The following is a 21707-nucleotide window of genomic DNA, read 5'->3' on the forward strand; positions in this document are numbered from 1 at the left end:
AGTTTGAGTCCCAGATGTACCCCCAAAAAATCAGCTGTTTTTTGGTAAACAGCTGACATTCTATTTGAGGGGGAATATATCTTGAGAGCTCCTTGCTGAAATGATCCCGTATTTGAACTATTAACTCTATCTTACACCCTCAAGAAGCATAGCAAATTTTAAGACTATCTGGGAAAGCACGTGGATTTTCAAGGACAGCTGACCTTTAAACAAAGCAACGCTCAACCCTAACTATAGCAGAGCTGCCACTCTGCTATAATTATATGCAGAAGGCTGTGTTAATGCAATGTGAAGGTTATACAATTAAAATCATGATCAGGAAGTACAAAAGTGATCCTCACAATGACAGCCTTCACAAAGGCATGTTGCACATTTTCTTGTTTTTTTATGGTATCTGTTTAAGGCATAACTGTTCGTATTTCAAACTACACATTTCGCTAGTAAAACAAAAGAGAACATTGTGTGCTGCAGCCAGAGCAATGTTGCTGGTAGAAGTTTAACTATTGAGGGGTAGATTTTTCAAAGGCACAAATGGCAATTAGTAGAAAATATCATGCTTAATCTTCTGCTTTTTTGTATTTTTAACTGTGCTATCTGAATGCTGCACTAACTTTCCTGCCCCCTATAACTTACTAGGTATTCTTAAAGAATAAAAAAAGACAAAAAATCTTCAACTATTCAGCTATAGCATTTGCAATCTCCTTTAAAAAGAGCTGCTGGGTTGGTGGACTTACAAATTCTGACTATGGATCATGTAAGCTTGTTGGACCAATCAATGAACACTTACATAACTGTGCACTTAATCAGGCATGCGCTAATATCTCTGTGCTGCTAGGAATGGATGAGAAAGAGCAGTGCTGATCCACTGGTGGGGACTGCTAAGCATGGTGCATTGCTCATAGTCCAGTGCTGTGAAGTAAGTGGAAGGGTAAGGGCACTGCAGGTTGATGGAATGATGAGGATACTGCATCAAGTTCAACACTAGTGTAAGGCCTGGTCTACACTTAAAAGTTAGGTTGACATAGCAACAGTGCTCAGCAGTGTGAATTCACAGCAAGGTCGATGGAAGAAGGCTTCCATCCAGCTACCATCATTCACTGAACTGGAGTTTCTACAGAGATGGAAAAGCTCCTTCCATTGCTGCAGGAAACATCTAAGCTACCGTGCTACAGGGGAGTAGCTACAGCACTGTCTTTTGTGCTGCTGTGGCGCTCGTATTATAGATGTGGCCTAACAAGGCAGAAGTCAATAGTTGTATCACTTTTAATCAGGATTGAAGTGTGCTCAGTCTAGTCACTGAAGCACTGAGAAAGCCACCTGGAAGAGAGATTGTTTCATGGGAACCAGCGGAAGTACTTCTGTCAGTGGCTGGCCCTTAGACATAATTTTCTCTGAAATTGTATAGAATGGACCAGGAAAATTATGGAGGGGAAGGAGACTAAAGGTCTAATTTGGGTTTAGTGTGTGAGTGCTGGGTAGTGTTCGTGGCCTGTAGGACAGACTGGATGATCTGATGCTCCTCACAGCCTTGAACTCCGATATGTTTTGTCAGTGCTGGCATAGAGCTTATACCAAACTATGTGGAAGCCTCTCTGCACCATGGCTGAACATGCCCTGCTTGCTCAGTGGTAACCAATTGGCTTGTGAGCACATGGGTAACACATCTGTTTTAACTAGAGCTAGGCAAATAACTCATCTTTTTTTTTTCCAGTTTGGTAGTTCCAAGTATATATTTTTTTGTTAGGATCAAATAAAATATGAATGATTTTGGATTTTTTGGTGACACAAACAAGTCCATTTCGGGTCTGTTGCAGAGTGTGAATGTGAACCTGTCTTTCTGACATCCCAGGTGAGTGCCCTAACAACTGGGCTAAAATTTATAAGTTGGGGTGGGCAGCGGCAGCAGCATCCCCTCCTCCTCCTTTGCCTGTGTTGTGAATGGCTGAAACTACTCATGTCAAATGTGTGAATAGATTTGGGGTGATCAAAATTGCATTTTTAATTGAATAAACTCTGGAAAAAAATTGTCCCACTCTAGTTTAAAAGTACACATGTAGGCTTAAGGAAAGGTTCAAGTGAGCATTCTAGTATGCAATTTTCTCATGATATATTTGTGTTAAATAGCAGTTTTCCTCAAGCCATGCAAAGATGCTAGTCCTTAAGAGGCCATATTTCACATTTCAAACCTCAGTTTATTCTTCCTCTCTGGTGGGATTTTTGTTGGTTTGTTTTAAAATGAAGTAAAGTGGGTGGGTTTTTTTTGTTTGTTTTGGTTTTTTCCAGTCTCAGTATTCAGAAATGATTTGTAGGAAATTTGTTCAAAATTTAACAAAAAATGTCACCTCCAGACGGAGAGCCAATATGGAAAATGTCAGATTGAAAGGTGAGACTGTGAAAATGAGCTTTTAATAGAAACCATTTTGGAACTGTTCATAGAATATCAGGGTTGGAAGGGACCTCAGGAGGTCATCTAGTCCAACCCCCTGCTCAAAGCAGGACCAATCCCCAGACAGATTTTTGTCCCAGATCCTTAAGTGGCCCCCCTCAAGGATTGAACTCACAACCCTGGGTTTAGCAAGCCAAAGGTTAAACCACTGAACTATCCCTCCCCCCACTAGCTAAAGCTGGTGTTAGAACTGTATATAGTAAGAAATGCGGTATTTTATACAACCCTGAATTCCTGTTACTCTAAGCAACTGCACAACTTGCAATCTAAAAATTAAATAACCTTTAGAGTAAACAGCTATTTAATAGTCCCTTCAACACTGTGGTATTTATGGATGATTATAAAATACAATAAAGAATAAGCCATCACTTGCTTCTGTTCCTCAGAAAATAAGGACAGTAAGTGCTAAAAATGTAGGAACACTGTCAATATAAAGTCATTGTAGTTGGAGACAGATAACAGCCTATCTTGCCTGGACATCCTTGCTTATCTGATATTTAATCCTCTACCACAGGGAGCAGTAAGGCTCTCATACTGTTTTATTGGCCATAATAATCTGATCCTTGCTCTACCAGCAATAAGTCAGACTGCCATGAGAACTTGAAATAAACACACTATAAAAATAAACATTTTGGATCACTGCACTGAATATTAATTTTAAGTGCTTGATGGGTAGGAAAAAAGTAAATATAAATAACAGTGGAATGTGCTGTGAATTAGAGCTGGACACTCAAAAAGATAAGCAGTGGGATGTTTTATTCTTTGATGCAGCATGATATATCATGTCAGAAGGAGCCTTTAACAATATGTCCTATCTTGCATGTTATTTAGACATATTGTCATAGACTCTAAAAAATAAATAGCTGTCCTATGCTATTGCAATGGCATCAAATCCATGGATACTTTTCAACAAGATAGCTGTTCTCTATCTAGGAGAGCAAAAAAACCCACTTTTTTAATGCTTTGAAATAATGGCAACATTGATAAAATCTGTAATTTCCAACCTACTAGGACAAGATGACAGTCAAGAACATAAGTTTTCTTAGATCACCACTTGAGGACACTGCCAATCAGTTTTTATTAAGGGAGAATACACAAGAACATGTTTTAAGCTAAACAGATCAAGAAGAGAACTATTTTTTATAGCTTCTTTAATAAAAGGTATGATTAAAATACTTGATTCTTTCAAAGTATCAAGTGACAAATAGTTCAGAATAGTTCTGCTGAGGATGGATTTCAGAGAACTTTCTAAAAGCTTTAATACATGTTTTTCTATAAGAAGGTGGGTGGTGGCCTGTTTACAGACTGTATACCATAAAAAGCCATAGGCTCAAAGCCATTATAGTAGCTAAGATGACCAAACTGGAATATTTGAAACAAACAGCTAACACAGCCTCTTCTAGTGAAGACTCTTTTTGGCAAATGTCTCTTGAAAATCTTTCAGAGAAAGATGAAGAAACCAGCAGAACATGTCTTGACATTGATACAGTTGCACCAAGATATACATAAACTGGACCAAATTCTTAAAAAGAAAAACCAAAAACAAACAAACAAACAAACAAACAAAAAAACAGGTAGGCCAATGTTTGGCATCAAGGTGCAGTTTGGATAAGCAGGTGCTTATTTCAGCTGTCCAAATTCCTGAATCTGTAAACCGGACTGGAAAAGTCATGAGAAGAGGCGCTGTCTCATATTTTCTATCTCTACTTCTGATTGTGGCTAGACATACTTCAGAAACGCACTTCTTGCTGTGCCTCACAGTTCTGGTTCCAGTCCCAGAAAGATTCCACAAGTTAAAAATAGAAAAAAAAAACATGTGTAAACAACTCCGAGCTTAAAAGTTTAGTTGGATTTTAGAGAGCTTCTCCTCCCCCGCCCCCCCGCTCGTCCTTACTATTAACTATAAATAAATCTAAAGACTAAAATGTCTTGTCTTTGACTTTCATAATGAATATGCAGTACTCTCTTTCTCATTCATTGGGGGCCTTAATAAGTGAATTAGTAATGAGAAATACCAGTCTTATTCCCATTTGTCATATGTCCCTGTATGTCGCAGTTCAAAGAGAAGGTTATTAAATACCATTATGGGGTGGTGTTGCAAGGTGCTTCCCAACCACCCCCTACTCCTCCTCCCCTTGCACCACCCTGTGCAGAATTATGCCACCATTCAGAGATGAATCAAAATTATACCCTCTGTTGTCTACAGACTGAGAGACTGCTTCACCCTAGCACTTTCTAGCGGAAGACCAGGTGTATGAGGGAGGAGGCTAGGCCATGGTCTCAACCCCCATCTGCTCCAGCCAACTAAGCTGACTGGGCCTGAAGGAGAGAGCATGCTGCATTGATATCTAGGAGGGAGGTTGCCACTTGATGCAAGCTAATGCCTTTCAGGCATGATCTAATCATAAAGGTATTTGTAGAGGATTAAAATAGGTTGAAAATCTAGAAACAAAATGTCAGTAAATAAGACTTTAAACTAAGACTTTTTTCTAAATATCCATGTTAGTGCTAGCATTTACTTCTAAAATTCACAGACTTTTAAGCCCGGAAACCCCTATATGATCATCTCCTCTGACCTCCTGCCTAACACAGGCCATATAATTTCATCCATTTACTCCTTTGGGGAGCCCCAAAAATGATGTGGATCATGTCAACTTAAATGTTTCACTGAATATATTGTGACTGATCAATGATCACCCTTTGAAAACCAAAAAATACGCAAAACTTTCCAGCTTCGTCTTAAATAGAAATGGTCACTGCAGTGTTCTCTACAATAACTATATGCAGAGTACAGGGAAATCTGCAAACACTAAGGTGACCTCATCTAATATTTATCTAAGGCAAAATTGCTAAGTATTTTTAAGGAGGGCCATGGTACAAAGTTTATGATATTTATCAAATTTACAATCCAATTTTGCACACAATGCAGAGACTAAGACAAATGATGTTTGTAGAATTTCAGGAATAGGACTTTTGATGTTGAATGATAGATTATTAGGGAAATTTGCATCTTAATCAGAATTTAGGTGAGTGCATATTAAGCTCATTGCTCGTAGTGAGAAGGTTTTCTATTTCGTGACAGTTTTGCACTCATTACTCTGTAATATTGATTGGTCAAGGTCATGTGGGTCATAAAAAGAGGGTCAAGAAGAACTTGGTTTAGGTTTTCTTCGGTGTATTCAGGAGATGACGGTTCTGTAATAATGTCCCTAATTATTCTAAGGGTGGCAGGTAATTATCTTACTATTAAATATTGCCTGTGGCTAAGTATGCATGCAGTAAGTCTCCAGCTTCCTCAAAAATCTACCACAATTGCTGGAAACAATGTAGTTTAATCCCAATCACATCAGACCATGCACTTGTGGCAGACAGGGGACCCTTCCCATCTGATCTCCCTGTCTCACACGAAGGTGGACTAGCTACATCCTCTCTGTGCACAAGATGTAGAAGAGCCTCATCAGGTCCTGTTTGTAAGAAGGGGAAGGTCTGTGTCAGAACTGTAACACACTTGTCTTTCCTTTCCCCTCCTTTTCTCTCCATCCTGTATCTGTGGCACCAGCAATTAATCCATACTCAGTCTACATTCACTTGTCCACAAAGTCCCTTGACTATTCTAATTCTCACACCATGCCCATCCCTATGGTATCTGCGTGCCTGTCTTTTGATTGGTGAGCCCACCATCAGGGCATCTTCCTCTGTGTTGGGGAAGTGCCCCATGACACAGGATCCCAATAGCTGGGGAGCTTGGCAGGGACTGGAAGGTAAGCAGGATGTCCATAGCAGGTGCAGAGGAAAAGGGTCGCTGAGCCTCTAGTGGATGGTCAGATATCTGTTGGCCCTGGGACCCATACACCCTCCCACTCATTGACAGAGTGACTTGGGAAGAACATTTATGTACAGTTGTCTTCCCCAGGGCCATACGCCAGCATGTTTTTTCTGCCAGAGGTGGCCCTCTTTCTTCTACCCATTGGTATTTCCCATTAAAATAAGCATTTAATAATTGTAAAAAGTTAAACCAGGCAGTTTACTTAGGCTTATGCTAATCCTCAGGGGTTTAACAAAACCAATACATGTAAATGGAATGCCACACACTTGTCTCCTTTAACTAACGTATGTCGGGGAGACAATGCTGAATAGCAGATGGCATGGGACTTAATGTAAACTCTTTTCAAGATTCAAATGTATCTTTAGGACAGGGGTGGGCAAAATTTTTGGCCTTAGGGCCATATTGGGTTCAGATATTGTATGAAGGACTGGGTAGGGAAGGCTGGGGAAGGCTATGCCTCCCCAAACAGCAAGGCGTGACCTGGGCCCGCAGAAGGGGTGGGGCCAGGGGCTAGCCTCCGCCTCACTCACTGCACTGCTGGGGCGTTGGGCTGGCTCCTCCACAAGCCTGTCCTGACCCCGCTCCCTGGCAGGAGCTCGGGGGCCAGAGGGAAGGGTCCTGTGGGCCGCAGGCCATAGTTTGCCAACCTCTGCTTTAGGGGATAACTCCTGCCAGAACTTGAAGACAAACTGGGTATCCTGCCTGGCTGTTGCATGAGTATTGTGGGGCCTTATCCCCATAAGAGACTTGCTAAATGAGTTGAATGATGTCAGAGTAGGGTGACCAGACAGCAAGTGTGAAAAATCGGGACAGGGGCTAGGGGGCAATAGGTGCCTATATAAGAAAAGTCCCAAATATCGGGACTGTCTCTATAAAATCGGGGCATCTGGTCACCCTAGTGTCAGAGGGTCAGGCTAACCTATCCTGGCACCTAGTCATCCTGGCCTCAGTTTCCTCTGTGGCTCTCCAATATACACACACATTTCAAATAATGTCTGTCCTCCCTACACAATCTTTTGAGGTCTGGTTTAATGAGACATAACAAGAAATAAACAGTTCACTAGGTACAAGCAGTTCCTATCCTAGTCACACCAGAGGGATAGCTCAATGGTTTGAGCATTGGTCTGCTAAACCCAGGGTTGTGAGTTCAATCCTTGAGGGGGCTACCTAGGGATCAGGGGCAAAAATCAGTACTTGGTCCTGCTAGTGAAATCAGGGGGCTGGACTCAATGACCTTTCAGGGTCCCTTCCAGCTCTATGAGATAGGTATATCACCTTATATAATAATTAAAAAAGCCCATTAGTTGAGTACAGGAACCTAAGTTCTTCCCCTGTTCCTCCCCCAACTTAGCTCTCTCCAACTCTCGCACAGTTCTAGTCCAGAACTCCACTAAGTCTCCTGCTCCCTGCAGGTCTCAATTGCTGTGCAATATGCAGCCCTGCTTCCAGGTTTCTCTCACATGATCCTTGGTCACCTGACTCAGTCTCAGGCTGGGCCTGGATAACTGTCCAAAACATCGACAGGCAATTTGGCACAATTCGAGAACGTAGTGGCTTCTGCTTAGGGGAGGCACAGGCCACAAACATATCTATGGTACAACTAAGCTTAACAGGGAAGAGCATGTGGCAGAATCCCATCCTGTGACTGCCTCTATCCCCTGCTATCAGTCATCAAGAATAATGTACTCATAGCGCAAATGTTTGCTATTTGAAGCGCTCCAGCCATTTCATTTGTTAAATCTGAAATCCATTAGTAAAGTAATCAATACAGAATACAGTACCATAATTAAGGACAGTGCTAAAAAATGAGTGTAGCTTTGAAATGGAATTGGAAAGTCAACATCAGAAGATAGTTATAGAAAACCTGTATGATCTGACTTTTTGCCACTTCTTTATAATGAAGGTACTATCTGATTCTCCAGACCACCCTTTGTGTACTTTTTGTAAGGGGACAAAGCTGCTTTCCAGAATGTTTAGTGTCTGAAAAATGCAAATATCTACTTGATTAAACATCAAATAAAACTATATTATTCTCACATAAAAATCTTATTTGATTATTGATTTGGTTGATAATTTCTATAATATTAAATGAATATTTGCATAAAATATCTGTAACAAAAACACTTGAATCCACTTTCAAACAAATGTTTTCTGTTTTTCATCCAGTATTCTTTTTAAAACATTGCCTTAGTGCTTTTAAAAACATTTTTGTAATGTTTTCACACGCCCTTTTCCCTAAAGAAATGATTTAGTTCTATAGTCTGTGTAATGATTTAAAGCAAGTAAATTCACATTAAATGTGAAAGGTGTCATTTCAGTTGTCACAACTACCCTTTTGCTCATCTAGATTGATTAAAGCTGCTTTAACTTGCCGATTTATGTTTGCAGTACTACATGTTCATGCATCTCTCTGCCTGATTATATTCACATGGATCATGTTTGGCCAGCCAATTCACGTATGCAGTCTTCTAAATAGACTTGGCAGAATTTGATTTTTATTTTTTTATAAATTTCAGTGGATAATATCAATGTTCTTAAATTTTTTATCTATTTAAATTTTCACAGTTGCAGGAAACTGTGGGGTTGGACAATAATGTCTGTGGAGGTAGGGTTAGACAATAGTTATTTGACAGTACACACATTCAGAAAGGTAAAACTTTCCAACTATTAAAACACAAATTGTATATTTTGACATGCAATGTTGACAAAGTAAATATCCATAAATCAACTCTAATACAAGTGGAAAACTAGGTAGAACTAATGGAAACTAGGTCAAATTACAGAGGGTGAATATATAAACAACAACACAAGCGCTGAAGGATACAAGTAGAAAGGCCAAGGCACAAAATGAGATTAAACTAGCTAGGGACATAAAGGGTAACAAGAAAACATGTTTGCAAATACATTAGACGCAAGAGGAAGACCAAGAACAGGCAAGACCCATTACTCAATGAGGAGGGAAAGACAATAATAGAAAATGTAGCCATTGCCAAAGTGTTAAATGCGTTCTTTGCTTCAATTGTTACCAAAAAGGTTAGCAGTGACGAGATGACTAACACAATGAGCATCAGTCTACACAGTGCAGGATCTGAGGCTAAAATAAGGAAAGGACAAATTAAGAATTACTTAGGTTTGTAGTGTAGATATATCCTAAGGCCTTGTCTACGCCGCCACTTTACAGTACTGCAACTTTCTCACTCGGGGTGCTGCAAGTTTCAGCGCTGTAAAGTGGCCGTGTAGACAGTGCACCAGCACTGGTAGCTACTCCCCTCATGGGCCTGGATTTTTTACAGCGCTGGGAGAGCTCTACACAGCGGCAGCACTTTAACGTTGCTAATGAAGACATACCCTTAGTCGACCGTTATTAGGACAGTAATTATTGAGATGGTGCATGTCCACGCTACCCTTCTTGATTCGGAGGTGTGTGTCCTTACCAGGAGTGCTTCCACCAACCTAAGAAGGGCAATGTGGGGAGCTGAGAGCCTGGCCTCAGCAAGGCTGGCAGCTCCCTGATAGGAGCCTGGCTTCCTCTCAGGCTCACAGCCTTCCAACAGGCTGCTCACCACCGGCAGTGGGGGGAAGCTGCCTGGGGGGCTTCTCTCCTACCCATTCCCCACCAAGAGTCAGGGGAAACCGCCTGAGCCTTCTCCTCTAACCATTCCCCACCGGGAAAGAGGGGAAGCTGCTCACCACTGGGGAGCAGAGTACACCCCACCTCTGCAATGCCTCTCTGCCATGTACATTGGCCAAACTGGATAGTCTCTACGCAAAAGAATGAATGGACACAAATCAGACATCAGGAATGGTAACCTACAAAAGCCAGTAGGAGAACGCTTCAATCTCCCTGGACACTCAATAACAGATTTAAAAGTAGCCATCCTGCAACAAAAAGAACTTCAAAAACAGACTTCAAAGAGACGCTGCAGAGCTACAATTAACGTGCAAACTTAACACCATTAACTTGGGCTTGAATAGGGACTGGGAGTGGCTGGCTCACTACAAAAGCAATTTTCCTTATCTTGTTATTCCCTCCTCATCAATTATTGGTGAGTGGACCACATCCACCCTGATTGAATTGGCCTTGTCATCATAGGGTCTCCACTTATAAGGTAAGCTCCCTTCTCTTCATGTGCCAGTAGACTTATGCCTGTATCTCTCATTTTCACTCCATGCATCTGAAGAAGTGGTATTTTACCCACAAAAGCTTATGCCCAAATAAATCTGTTAGTCTTTAAGGTGGCACCGGACTCCTCATTGTTTCTTGAAATAGTAGATGATCTCATCCTTTACACATTTATGTGTAGCTATAGCTTTATAGATGCATATTATCTTTCTATCTACACACATACTCACACATATATAACTATATATAATACAGTGTGGATGTGGATGCATACACATACTTATACTTAGATATATATGTGTGTGTGTGGGTGTAGACTTGGTTGGAAAATGGAATGAAAGTTCTGAAATATTTAAACTGAGAAACATGTAAATGACCTTATGCTGAAATGTTCTGATAATATTGAAACATTATAATATAATAGTAAATATTATATGTAAATATAATATATACAAATATAGAAGTAAAAATAAAATAGGAAAGTTGATACAAAATGCTATGAATAGTTTCAGAGCTTTTCAGTCAAATTTAATTGAAATTAACAGTTGCCATGAAACATTTCAATATTGCCGAAACATCATTTTCCCATGGAAAACTGCTTTGTCGAAATGTTTTCATCCAGCTTGAATTCACGCCTATATAACTAAATATAATATATTGTTTGAGGGTGGGGTGAATACTGTATTTATTTGTAAAGAAGTTGCAACACATTTTTCTTTTATGTTTTTACTAGATGGACTTTTCTGGGTTTTTCCTTTTGTTTTGATTAATTTATAGTGGCTATAAGTTCTAGTTTAGCCTGTGTAATTGACGGCCTTTTGCATACTTATATGAATAATTATTCCCATATCAAGACAGGTGGTAACTTTAGGTTGTTATTTCTGCTTAGGAAAGCATTATCACTGACAATATATCAGTCCAGTAAATTGTTATAAGGAGAGGGATGCAAATTACAGTGGGCAAACATAACAAAAAATAATTAGAGAGGCTACAAGTTTATGTCAGACTAGTGAACTTTGGGAGATGGCTGATAATCAGACATTCCTGAACAGAGTTTAAAGACTTTAAAGTGAAAATTGCTGATGATGCTTTTAAGTCTGAAAATTTCCCATATTCTGCAATGATTTGTAGCAAAGGCAAAGTTGTTTGTTTGAGACACCCATTCATCAGAGGTAGAAATTCATCAGAGGTAGAAACGTCTGGTTTTAGGTTACACAAAAAGCCAGAATTTGTATATTATATCTGTTTAGAAAAGATAGGGAAACTATGTTTTCCTCATTTTAAACTCAACTGGATTTTGTGTGTTCAAAAGTTTGACACAAATATTATTAGGTATGCTGTCTGCTTAAGAAACTGTAGAAGAAAAGGAGTGGAGATGGAAGAGCGGAGAGAAAAGAATAATAAATAAATAGGATGAAAATATGAAGCATACAACAGAAAGAATAGAAAACAGATATAGAAAGATTACCTGGGGAGTGCTCATTTATGTAGGTTTAGATTTTGTGGCAGTTGTGGATCCCTAGTACATAGCACAGGTTCTTCTTCTTGGCTAGAAATATGTTTTAATTGTAATTCAGTAACCCTGAAAAAAAGAAAAAGAAAACTAGTATAAATGTGAAAAATATTCACAATGTCATTCTAAAAATTGTGAACAAGGAAAAACCTTGAACTTCAGCAGCTTTTCCCTCAGTAAATGGAACATAGCTGACTAATGATGTTTTCAAGAAGAGGAAGATATACAGATATGTAAGTTCAACCTACTGTGAAGGCCAAGTTTACTACCAAAACTTTCAGCTCCGGGAAATACAAAGTTGTTTTTGTCTTCGATAAAGCATTGAACTATCTGTGCCTGAGCAGATTACTGATTTTAGGTGGGATGCAATGCTGTGTGCAGTTTAATATCTAAAGCAAATATTGGTGTGAAAAATCTTTCTACTCTAAACAGACATTATGAGCCAGATTCTAATACCCTTAGTCACATTGAGTAGAACCTTTTTCTACAAGAAGGTCCATTGAAGTCAAAGTGTAACCTGTGTAACCAGTGTAACCTGTCCATATAAATCATTTGTAGGATGTGCAATTATTCACAGATAGGAATAACAAGTATTTTAATGAACTCTCACAGACTAGGGGACTAGTTACTTCATGAATCAGGACCCCATATCTATTCAAACCGGCTTGCAAAACATAAGCATGTATAAAAAATTTGATGAAGACTATAATACAGAGTTTTCAGTGTGATAGAACCTAGGGCTGCCCCACTTGTTTCGTAGGAAACAATAAGATGTCATTAGCTATGACTGCTGCAATACTACCACAAGAAGAGAGAAACCAAAACCCTGGGATCCAAATGCACCTAGACTTTGTAGTTCCGGTCAATCTCCAAGACACATAAAGAGGAGCTGATAGAAGAGACAGTCCTGGGTGGTTAGAAGTTGGAGGTTAAGTGGAGAGAGAGCAGCCATATCTGATCCGGAGGATAGTGACTTTTTTGCCTTAAAATAATCACCCTAAATCTGATCATTTTGCAGAACATGCTGAGACATTTTTATGGTTGTTGGATGTTCAGCTACTAATTAGGGCTCCCAAGTCTATAATTTCCTGTACATTTTCTAAAGGTTTCAGGACCTGTTTGCTACTAATGGCCTGAATCAAGTCTCATGCTGATTTTATATAAGTGCAGCTCCACTGACACTAAGGTATCATCAAAGACAGTATCATCATGGCATTGCCAAAAAGGCGTGATCATTGCACAAACTATAGAGGGATTGTACTGCTGTCAGTCCTGGACAAAGTATTGGCTACCATCATGCTTAATAGAATAAAGAAGGCTGTGGATAAAATGGTATTGGAAGAACAAGATAGGTTCCTTCCAGGTAGATTATGTTGTCAACAAATATTCTTTCTTTGACAGATCATCAAAAAATCCACTGATTGGCAAAAACTTTATTGCCTTTAAGAAAGCATTTGATAGTACCCAGACAGAGAATCCATGAAATATTGCTAGAAGGTATGGGGCAACAGATAAATTGATCATCATAATAAGGAGTTTATGTGATGGAAGAAGATGCACAGTGAGGTCAGCTACAGGCCAGGGTGAACAGTTGAATATTGTGACTGGAGTTAGACCAGGGTGTGTTATCAACAATCTTTGCATTAGCAATAGACTGAGTGAAGGGGTAGATGGTGTAAAATGGTTAGCAGAGAGTTATGTTGACTTTGCCAACAACCTTGCTTTACTAAGTATAACGTGGAACAGAAAAACTGGCCTTACTTCAGAGGTAGAACAGTAAGCAGCCAAAATTGGATTGAAAATAAATGCATAGAAAACAAAAAGAGGAAAGTGGACAAGAGATGCAAAAGTGTACATAGATGGAAAAGAAATCACACAGGTAGAGATCTATCTGGGGAGTGTGATGAGATTTGAAGGTGTTTGAGATGAAGATATTCATTAGGATATACAAGATTAAGAAAAGCAAACTACTTTAGGAATGACGAACAACACCTGGTGAAAGAGGTCTCCATACCAAATTGAAGTTAAGATTATACTGTCTGATTGTCCAGAGCACACTACTGTACAGAGAAGAGACTTGGCCGCTGAACGTGGCTAACAAACAAAAAAATTGGAGAGTGCCTATCACAGATAGCAGAGGAAAATATCACTGATTTCACAGAAAGACAGAATAACAAATATGAGAATAAGGGAGCTGATAGAGCAGTAGATGATAGAAAATATCATCAAAGAAAGAAGGCTCAAGGGAACATGTGCACCATATGGAAGATGGGAGACATGCTAAACAAGCACTGAATTTGATACCCAAGGGAGGAAAGAGAAAAATAAGGAAGTCCCAGGAAGAGCTGGCAGAAGACAGTGACAGACGATATTGAATGTGCTGGCATCACCTGGGAAGAATTACCACAACTAGAGAGCAACTGCAATCAGTGCAGGAACTGGACTGCCCGATGTGTCAGCAGCACGGGAGGAACTAAGGTCGAAGTAACTCCATTATCTTCACTAGGGTGACGCCTCGTTCATACCAGTGTAAAATAGATGAGAATTAGGTCCAGGTCTGTATTAGTATTTACCCTTGGGAAATGTTCCCTAATAAATGAAACTTAAAACTTTGACCTTCATCCCTACACTAGGGGCTTTGATAAAGGGATCTTTCTTTGCAATGACCTGAAGTTTATCTGAAAGTGTATTCAAGCCCTTCCAGATGACCCACGGATGGATGAAAGGATAGCTATGAAAGATATCAGATGTAATACCTTATTATTTGCTGACTGGACACAGCATATGAGGTCATAGAGTTCCTACTGTGAATTGCTTATGAACTAAATAGACAATGCAAAACTCCCCAGAACACTCAGGAGGTAATCTGTCTTGGAACATTTATAAGTATAGTGGGTTGGGGGGGGAGTGCTAGTGTTTTTGTGCTTCGTGGAGGAAGGAAATAAGTTTAGAAGAGCAACTTTTTTATTATTGTTTTATTAAATCAGGCATGGATCAATGAAAATATGGTTGGGTTTATTTTCCAGCAGAAACAAGAAACAATAACCTATCTTTGGGGAAAAAATCCTTCATCATCTATCCTCTCCTTCTTCTCTCTGACACTGTTTGCATCATGTGTCTGTTTTTGCTCCAACTTAAAGTGAGAGACAGGAATCATGCCCACAACATCAAAAGACTCTTCAGTTTCTTTTTAAGGCAATGTAAAAGGCAGGACAAAAAGTTGGAAGGTAGATTTAGAATAGTTAAATCTCCTCAGTAACAGATCTAGTGGTGTTTTATTCTTTATGGCCATAATTCTCCACTGTGTCTGAACTGTTCTTGGGCAGTGGATGGTGACAGCTGGAGTGCATACAGTGGCAGCCATAGGCAGTCAGTTCCAGCTCTCTCATTCTCTGCCAACTGTCCTCAGCAGAAGTCAAAGCAGGAGCACTCTACTGCTCCTTCTGCTGTTCTGTGCTTGATTTTGCAGCTATAATAATCTTTTAATATAGTTTCTTGGATGTAATTATTTGTTTACAGTGCCTCAAATAGCTTGTTGGGATTTCTAAAAATAATAAAATCTTCTTCTAAAAATATTTGTTTTGTTACCCACCCTTATTTCATTTCATGCTTAGGGAGATACTGCTTAATTCCATACAGTACATCAAAGTTTGTTTTTAAATAGTCATTCCTTTCAAACTGCATACCATAAAATAATTCAAAGAGTAAGTACCCAATTCAAAGGGATGGGACAACTCATTGTTTAGTAGTTTCACAATTTTAGCATAAGAGGATTTACCTTTGCATATCTAAACCATGTACACAAGAGTTCTTTTTTTGGCACCTAAAAGGATGATTTCTTCTTTCTTTTTAAATAGCATTATTCTACCAAAAGAAGAACAGTTTTTCAGTAGTTTGCCTCCAATGTTCAGGTTTTTTTCATATTCAGAATATATAGGATCAGGATTATATCCTGTTGTAAGCATCTCTGAAAACAAAAACAAAAAGGAAGAGTCCAATCTTTGTATTTATTGAATTAGGATTTGTTATGTTGGGGATATATATAGAAATTAAACATAGTTGCACAATGCATAAATTGCATTTTATGACATAGATTTCTGAATAGATTACTGACATGGTAACACGCTTTAGTAAAATACGTTAACCACATATTTCAATGTTTTTTGAGCTGGATGAAATTTTTGGAATTTTTTTTTTTTGCTCAATCATGCAGATTCAGGTTGACAGAAACATTTTGTGAATTTATGTGAAATTCACCAAATTGTTTCAGTTGGGGGGGACTTTAAAAAAAGTTCAAAAATTAAAATTTTGTTTTCACATTTTCAAACCAAGACATTTTGATTTTTCAATTGCAAATGACTTTTTTTTTTTACAAAATTCACTTCACTTTTATTTAAAAAAAACCCCAAAACTAAAGTTTTTAAAAGCTCCAAAACTAATCAAAACATTTTGTTTTAGTTTGAACTTTTTTTTTGGCTGTTCAGTTTGCTGAACATTTTTTTTAAAATGGTCAGATTGACCTGAAATATATATATTTTTAAAATTTTTGATTCAGCAAGTGAACCCAAAAATCAAATATAAGCACAGCTTTAATTATGTGATAGTTATAGTTTATCATTTAGATTAACTAGCACTTAAAGGTTTCCACCAGCCTGAATTCCATTGTGCTAAACACTACAAATGTTAAATGACTGATCCTGACTCTATGATGTTACAATATATTTAATGAGAGATCTTTATTAAATCAGCTTTTACCAGTGGTATAATTCCACAATTCTATTGGGAACTCTGTGAAGCATTTGGAAACATATACAAGCTGTAATTTACCCGATTAACCATTTTATTGTTTCTTTGTTTATGAAAATCAATAAAAATAATTACTTTTTTTTTTTCAAGGACAAAACTCTTCCCTCATAAAAACCTCTACTGGAGTCAATGGGTATTGCATGATTACACCAAATGCACTTATAACCCCCAATGTTCATCTATGGGTTTCTGAAATGTACTACCAAATGTATATGGGCTCGTTACTAACTCTCTTGATTAGTAATTTCCTTAATAGCAGTAGTTGTCTTTTTGTTGTATGGTTTTACATAACATATGTTTCTTTTCAGCGCTTGGTAACTTCAGTACTAGATTTTAGGGCAGTGTTGTCATTTGCCCCACTGAGATTTTGTTACACAAACTTTTAGCAATATCTTTTTTAAGGGCACTCATTGACTACATATGACATCTTACTTTGGTACTCAGATTTGGTGCTTCAGGTTAGTACACCAAGGCCTGGTCTACACTGGGGGGGTGGGGTTGATGTAAGATATGCAACTTCAGCTATGAGAATAGCGTAGCTGAAGTCGATGTATCTTAATTCGACTTACCTCCCGTCCTCATGGCGCAGGATCGACAGCCATGGCTCCCCCATCGACTCCGCTTCCGCCTTTTGACCTGGTGGAGTTCCAGAGTCGACAGGGAGCGTATTTGGGGATTGATTTATCGTGTCTAGCCGAGATACGATAAATCAATCCCCGATAGATCGATCACTACCCGCTGATCCGGTGGACATACCCCAAGTGCATTTGGTTTATCCATATCCCCAAAAAGGTGAAATGAGATATCAAAGAGAACTGACAGCAAGAGAACCAGTTCAAAGTTATAGGGAAATGCAGAGGGCATGATTATTAGAATCAAGATACTGACAGAAGCCCTGGGTGATCCACTCACATAAGAAGGACCCTTAATATAATGAACTTTCACAGTTGCTGTAAGTGGAAGAAAAGTAATTAAATTACCTTTTATAATTAACCAGTGCAATGCCTTAACATATATTATACCCAACAACTGTTCTTTCTTAAGTGGACTACACCCTTTATGCATGGAGGTTTTTCATGGGAATAGTTAATTAACTTGAGCTCTTGATCCTACCTTTAATTTACATTGTAAACTCCTTGCAGCAAAAAATCATGTATTCCTTAGTATTATATACAGCAGTGAGCACCATCTTGGTACCTAGTAAATCATGTTTTTGTAAGACTTTTTAATCAGTTAGTTCCTGCCAAGATCATGTATTGACTTAGAAAAGCACAGTATATAGTGTCTTAGATCAAGATACAGCATTCACCAGGAAATTAGTTCATAACTTGTGAAGCAGGAACTGTGCAAATAGCTAGCTGTGCACACCTATAGTTCTTTTATACAAAGGGAAGTGAGAGGTGGGAATGCCTAACTAGGAGTACTTAGTAGGAATGATACAAGCAGAGGCATCTTAAATAGAGGCATCTTAAACTAAAGATTGTTAAGGCCCAGGCAGACTGCGAAGAGCAACAAAAGGCTCTCTCAAAACTGGGTGACTGGGCAACAAAATGGCAGATGAAATTTAATGTTGATAAATGCAAAGTAATGCACATTGGAAAGCATAATACCAACTATACATATAAAATGATGGGCTCTAAATTAGCTGCTACCAATCAAGAAAGAGATCTTGGCATCATTGTGGATAGGTCTCTGAAAACATCCACTCAATGTGCAGCGGCAGTCAAAAAAGCGAACAGAATGCTGGGACTAATTAAGAAAGGGATAGATAATAGGAAAAAATATCATGTTGCCTCTATATAAATGTGGTACACCCACATCTTGAATACTGTGTGCAGATGTGGTCGCCCCATCTCAAAAAAGATATATTGGAATTGGAAAAGGGTCAGAAAAGGACAACAGCAATGATTAGGGGTATGGAACAGCTTCTGTATGAGGCGAGATTAATAAAACTGGGACTTTTCAGCTTGGAAGAGAGATGGCTAAGAGGAGAGATGATTGAGGTCTATAAAATCATGAGTGGTGTAGAGAAAGTAGATAAGGAAATATTGTTTACTACTTCTCATAACACAAGAACTAGGGGTCACCAAATGAAATTAATAGGTAGCAGGTTTAAAATAAATAAAAGGAAGTATTTCTTCACACAATGTACAGTCAACCTGTGGAACTCCTTGCTAGAGGATATTGTGAAGGCCAAGACCATAACAGAGTTCAAAAAAGAACTAGATACATTCACGGAGGATAGGTCCATCAGTGGCAATTAGCCAGGATGGGCAGGAATGGTGTCCCTAGCCTCTGTTTTCCAGAAGCTGGGAATGAGCGACAGGGGATGGATCACTTGATGATTACCTGTTCTGTTCATTCCCTCTGGGGCACCTGGCACTGGCCACTGTCGGAAGACAGGATACTGGGCTAGATGGACCTTTGGTCTGACGTAGGGCCATTCTTATGAATATAAATGAGCACCTCATTTTCACAAAGGCACATTGTGGAAGCAAATGGATTGACAATTTACCCTATTATATTTTTGTATATGGATTTGTGCCTGGGGAAAATTCAGTGTGGTTTTTTTCATCTGAGCAGTGAAATCTATGATTTTCAGTTTGCATGAGGATAAGTGGAAAAGGCACATTTCACAAAGGAACTAGATCAGAGGCCTCCTCAGAATGCAGCATATATATTTTTATTATAACCTCTCAAAACATTCTGGCTTTTGAGACTCCAAGTAATTATTGTATATAGTATGTATTTTCCAAGGGCACTTTGTGAAAGAAAAATTGGGAGCTATAGAATGATGTAAAATTTTGTGTAAACTTCCATACAGTACATTAGTGAATTCTTTGTTCTCAGTTGTCAGGGGTGGTTTATGCTCATATTTCTTCTGCAAGATTTTTCAGTTGGCACTATCTGTGTAGGTAAAAACATGAAATATTTTCCACTATCTTTAAAACCTCATGAACTGTGCTTTTTGTCACCTCTCTCAAATAACATGTTCACAACACCAATAATGTACTTTAAATTTTATCTGAAGTATAGCTCCCATTTGTGTTTTCTTAGTAAGCCATTCTCATGCTCTCTAGATATTAGAAACCACACTTTTTTTAAAATCACCTGTGTAAACTATAAGATTTTCTGCCCTTGCATTTCAGTATTTGATTTTTAAAGGTAATGTCTTTCTGTTGCTGAAGCATTTTATTACATTGCATGACACGTCAGGATTATGGTTTTGGCAGCACTCACTATACATGGCATACTTAGGGCACGTGTCTACATTGGCAAAGTTACAGCGCCAGCAGTTACAGTGCCGCTCAGAGAGCACAGAAGGAAAACCGCTGTTGTGTGTTCACACTGACAGCTGCCTGCACAATAGCGTGTTCACACTTGCGGCACTTGCAGCAGTATTTGGAGCGGTGCACTCTGGGCAGCTATCCCACAGAGCACCTCTTTCTCTTTTGCTGTTAAGACTTGTGGGAAGGTGGAGGGGGTCGCAGGGCATCCTGGGTCCAGTCCCAATGCCCTGTGATGCATTGCTTCGCATCCCAGCAATCCCTGTGCTTCCATCTTAGAAAGAAACTTGTTACCTTGAAAATTTAGTGAAGAGTAAACTCAAGAACAAAGGGGCTTCAAGACGTGGGTTTCTTACCAGTTCAACTCAGACTTTGAGATATAGATTTCAGTCAAATTTTTCAGATGTAAGTGCCTAAAATTAGGCACTTAACTCCATATATATTTAGGCATCTAGCTAAATAACCTGATTTTCAAAGGTGCTTAGCATCCACAATCAGTTTCTAAAAATAAGTTTATTTAGATGTCTACATTTGAAAAATTTGGCCTTTAAATTTACCAGAGTTAAGGTTTACAATTGCTCAAAATTTGCTTACTATGGGGTAAGCCCTTTTTCTACTGTACAGTTCCTCTATGGATTATTTGAATCTTACTTTGATAAATTCTTTTGATTTTATTCAGTTTCCCTGAGGAGTGTGTGGTGGTTGTTATTAATTATTGTTATTTTTAATTATTATTACACTGAAAGAATGTTCTTGTAACTGCAGTGATTTGTAGCTGTTTGTATGATTGATTTCTTGGTAAAGTATTTCAGTGCGGTGGTCACAGTGTACATTATATCCCTAGTCCTGACAAAAACAATATTTAGACAATATTCCAAAATGACAACCATGAGGCTGACATTCCTCCATCCTTCCTTTCTGCCCAAAGATGAATTTTTGTGGAAACAATGAGCAAAATCTCTTTTGTCATTTTTGAATTATGAGGGGAGGGAGAAAAGAAATCCTCCAGTATAAAAAGGAATTTGTGAGTTATTTTTCTACCCCTCCTAGTGGTTGGCTTTAATAATATTTTTTACTTATATAGCCCTCTACAAACAGTATTTAGTAAGGACTCACAGTGTCCTTATGCAGTAGCTCAATAAGGAAGTATAGACTCCACATGGGCTGGGTTACACATACATGGGAAGTCCGAAAAAATTTTTAAAGTCCATTTCTTAATGGCAGAATTTCAGAGGCAGTCATTCAAATATTACAGTGATAATCTCATCATAAATGCCTGGATGATGGATAGATAATTAGAAACAGGGTTTTTAATGCTATACATAGATAGCTCAAGAGCCATATGAACCATATCTCACAAGACAAATGTGGCAGACTGGGGGGAATTAGGGTATTGTCCCGAGTGACCAATATAATCATTTTTGCTTATCTGAAATATTATATGAATCTGTGATTTCACTTCAAAAATTCACAAAAATGAATTAGCAGATTTCTCAGTTCTGGTTGCATCTGCATAATTCTGTTGATTTTGGATCCTACAGCTACAGTGAGTATGTAGAGCATGAAATGCTATATTTACATTAATGAACTTAGATTACAGGAATCATTGCCAAATCACTATCCTAGGTGAACATTGTTGAGCCCCTTAAACCACAGCCAATGATTGTGGTGGAAAACTGCTGAAAGACATGTATTTAACAGTCATG

At 38.6% G+C, this 21707-nt stretch overlaps 1 protein-coding gene across 3 annotated transcripts in view; it reads left to right on the forward strand.

Annotated features, from left to right (window-relative positions):
• Window positions 1–21707, forward strand: part of NAALADL2 (N-acetylated alpha-linked acidic dipeptidase like 2) — a 907975-nt gene that overhangs the window by 498962 nt on the left and 387306 nt on the right. The window lies entirely within an intron of this gene.

This window comes from Mauremys mutica, chromosome 9 (genome assembly GCF_020497125.1).
Source record: "Mauremys mutica isolate MM-2020 ecotype Southern chromosome 9, ASM2049712v1, whole genome shotgun sequence".
NCBI classification, from domain to species: Eukaryota; Metazoa; Chordata; order Testudines; family Geoemydidae; genus Mauremys; species Mauremys mutica.